The 3,859-nt window shown below is 44.4% G+C and overlaps 1 non-coding gene across 1 annotated transcript; it reads left to right on the top strand.

The window, feature by feature from the left end:
* The first annotated feature begins 2,163 nt into the window (after nucleotides 1–2,163).
* LOC118486987 lies at nucleotides 2,164–2,270 on the top strand. The gene has a single exon (XR_004880154.1). It is a non-coding gene; the product is annotated as a small nucleolar RNA R71 (small nucleolar RNA).
* Nucleotides 2,271–3,859: the final 1,589 nt, after the last annotated feature.

The following is a 3,859-nucleotide window of genomic DNA, read 5'->3' on the forward strand; positions in this document are numbered from 1 at the left end:
TTCAAGGTTTTAGCATCCCCCCCACACTTAAATTACACATTGTCCTCAATGTGTCCAAAAATAAGGTTTTTGGTTGATTAGAATGTGTAAAAGTAGGTTAAAAAGCAAAGATTTATGTTACTGGCATCCTGGACACGGCCCCGTGGTGACCGGGCACGGCCCCGTGGTCAGGTGCCAGTAACGAAAATTAAAGAATTAAAACAGAAGCCTGGACACGGGGGCGTGTCCGCTGAACACGGCCCGTGTCCAGTTACCTGAACTGGGTGTTTTTCTGCAGGTGGCTCAGCACGGGGTCGTGTTGGTTGGGCACGGCCCGTGTTGAGCCTTCTGTGATGGAGATTTGTGTCGGGTTGCTCTGTTCTTCGTGCATGGGTCCATTTTTCTCGTTCCCCTTTTTATCCATTACCACCATGAGTGTGTTTTATTCTGCAAAATAAAACTAAAGGATTAAACTAAACTAAGGATAGTTCCGCGGAATGCCTCCGTGGTGCGCCACGTTTAAAAGGGTCCTTGGCTAGACCCGATTCGAGGTTATATATTTTCTGAGTGGGATGCTTGGCGTCCCATGTTACACCGTCGGAGAGCAGCATCCAAGCTCGAATCAATAACCTTCATGTAATTGACCGGGTCGTCGTCTTCTATTCTCTTCCCAACTCCGAATTTCACTTCATCATCCCCATACCTCAAGGTGAGTGTCCCGTCATTCATATCCACCACTGCTTGGGCTGTGGCAAGGAAGGGTCTCCCTAGTATAAGGGGGACCTCGGTGTCTTCCTCCATATCGAGTATGACAAAGTCAGCTGGATAAACGAATCTGCTTACCTTTACCAAGACATTCTCGATGACACCTTGTGGGAATTTGACAGATCGATCAGCGAGTTGTATGCTCATTTTTGTAGGGCTCGTGGTTCCCAAGCCGAGTCTTTTGAACATTGATGAGGGCATGAGGTTAATGCTAGCCCCTAGGTCGGCTAAGGCATTGCGAACGGGCGATTCCCCAATTGAGCATGGAATCGTGAAGCTTCCGGGATCGATTTTCTTTTGGGGAAGTTTATTGAGCACGAGGGCAGAGCATTCTTCGCCTAAATTAACTAATTGCAAATTTTCAATTTTCCTCTTATGCGTAAGGAAGTCCCTCATGAATTTAGAGTATTTGGGCATTTGGGTTAGGACTTCGATAAAAGGAATATTGACGTGCAATTGTTTTAACAGACTTTCGAATTTTGCGAATTGCTCATTTGTCTTTTGACGAATTAACCTACCGGGGTACGGAACTCGAGGAGCCTTGGTCGGCTCTGGTGATGGAGGAGAGTTCTTCTCCTGCAGAGGTGTCGGTACTGTTTCTTCCGTTGGCGGTGGCACTTCTGCAGGCCCTACGGTGCGGTTTCGTAGTGTGATGAGGTGAACTTGCGCCTTTGGGTTTGTTTCGGTATTGCTAGGTAATGCGCCTTGCGGTCTCTCGGAAAAATTTTGAGCTATTTGATTTAATTGTTTTTCTATGTTTTGAATACTAGCTTGTTGATTTCTAAAATTAGATTCTAATTGTAGAAATCTTTCCGAGTTTTTCTTATCAGTGTCAGAGACGAGGCGAGATATAGTATCTTCGAGCCTTTCTCGCCCACCTTGTTGCTGAGTGAAATTTTGTGACTCATTTCTTGGTTGCTGAAAGTTTGTTCGTTGGATTTGTTGGTTACTACTATTGCCGGGCTCCCTCCAACCGAGGTTTGGGTGGCTTCGCCATCCTTGGTTGTAAGTTCCCGTTGGGGGACCCGACGGCCTAGGTCTATTATCAATGTAGTTTACCATTTCTTGTTGATTGTCTGTTTCTTTCATGCAACTCCAATTTTCATGTGACCCACCACATCCTTCACAAGCCATAACCGAGACTGTTTTTGTTATTTCTATTTTTTTATTTTTGAAGAAAGGGCCTCGATTTGGGCTTGTAAAGAAGTGCTTTCGTCGACCTTATGGGCGCCCGGGGCGATAGACTTATTTCCCCGGGGGGTATGCCATTGAAAATTGGTTTGAGCAATTTCCTCAATTTGATTATATATTTCGTGTGGGCGTCGATTACCTAAAAGTCCCCCGGAGCTAGAATCAAGTGTCTGCCTAGTGTGTGGCAACAATCCATTATAGAAAGTGGATACTTGTTGCCATATTGCGAGGCCGTGATGGGGACACTTGCGTAATAGCTCCTTGAACCTTTCCCAAGTTTCATATAAGGATTCCCCGTCCTCTTGTGAATATGTATTAATTTCAGCCATTAACTTAGCAGTTTTAGCAGGAGGGAAATACTTATATAGAAATTTTTGGGCTACTTCATCCCAGGTGTTTACCGATCCAACTGGGAGGGCGTTGAGCCAAGCTTTCGCTCGGTCTTTTAGTGAGAAGGGAAACATACGGAGGCGGATGGCGTCGTTTGATGCTCCATTGATCCGAAGGGTATCACATATTTCCAAGAAATTAGTTATATGTAGATGGGGATCCTCGTCCGCAAGCCCGTGGAAGGTTGCGGAGTTTTGGAGCATTTGTATCAAATGCGGCCGAAGTTCAAAGTTATTGGCTTCGACATTCGGAGCATTGATAGCGGCGCCAAGATTACCTACGGTGGGTCGTAGATAATCCATAAGGGTACGTTGGTCCGCCATTGGAGGTGGATCACCCGAAACCTTCTCTTGGTTTTTGGCTTTTAACCTTTTTCTGAGAAAGCGTTCGGGTTCTTCTAGTGGTTCTTTTATGTCTTTATTGGAACTGGAGCTCATACACTACGTGAGGTTGGCGTCGGGTTCCAAGTCCTGCAATAAAAACAGAAAAGAATGTTGGTCAGAAGGTTCACCACGGCCCCGTGTTGAGCGAACACGGCCCGTGGTCGGAATTTCAGTGATTGTTTTCCAGATCCCAGTTACTGGAAGTTGGACACGGCCCCGTGTTGCACCGGCACGGCCCCGTGGTCAGCCTTCTGTAAGTTGGAAAACAAAAACTGCCAGTAACGATGCTGGGCACGGCCCGTGTCCGACCAGGCACGGCCCCGTGCTGAGCTCTGCAGAAGCTGAAAATTTAAGAAAAATCCTAAAAATCAAAGAAAATAATAAAAATATGATTAGGCCGTTGATTCCTAACTTTCTTAAAATCCTTGTGTCCCCGGCAACGGCGCCAAAAACTTGATGCGTGTGTAGTGTAATATATTTTAGATGTATATTTAAGCCCCTTTTTACACTTTTAGCCAAGTTTTAAATTTATAAAACACGATATTTACTAACACTAAACACACATATGGGCAAGTGCACCCATCGTGGACGTAGTATAGTGTTGGTAAGATACCGAGGTCGTCCAAGGACACAAGAGCTTTTAATACCGGTTTATCCTCAACGTCTAATCAAATCAAAAAGTGAGAAAAATGTTTTAAACTAAGAAAAATAAAAACTAACTAAATGCTGAAAAATAAAATAAAATAAAATAAAAACAGATAGACAAGATGAATCACTTGGATACGACACGTGTGTTAGTATAACCTTTGATTATTTTCGCACTTTTGCACTTGTTTAAGGGATTATCTTAGTTATTGTAGTAGGCCCCTCTTTTGAAGGCGACGTTACCCTCAACCCAGTAGTTTGAGTCAGCAAGGATACAATCCTAAAGGGTCGGATTATTGAAAGATAATGAATTAAGTTATTAATGCAAATTGTGGCAGGCCCCGCTTTTGGCGGTGACGTTACCCTCGGCTAAGTAGTCTGAGTCAGCAGGGATACAGTACTAAATAGCCGGGTTATAGTATTAATAGTAGTTAACTTATGAGGGGGTCAAAGAGTTTGGATCCCCGCCATCCAATACCTATGGGCATTGAAGGAGATCCTACTAA

This window comes from Helianthus annuus, chromosome 14 (genome assembly GCF_002127325.2).
Source record: "Helianthus annuus cultivar XRQ/B chromosome 14, HanXRQr2.0-SUNRISE, whole genome shotgun sequence".
Classification (NCBI taxonomy): domain Eukaryota; kingdom Viridiplantae; phylum Streptophyta; class Magnoliopsida; order Asterales; family Asteraceae; genus Helianthus; species Helianthus annuus.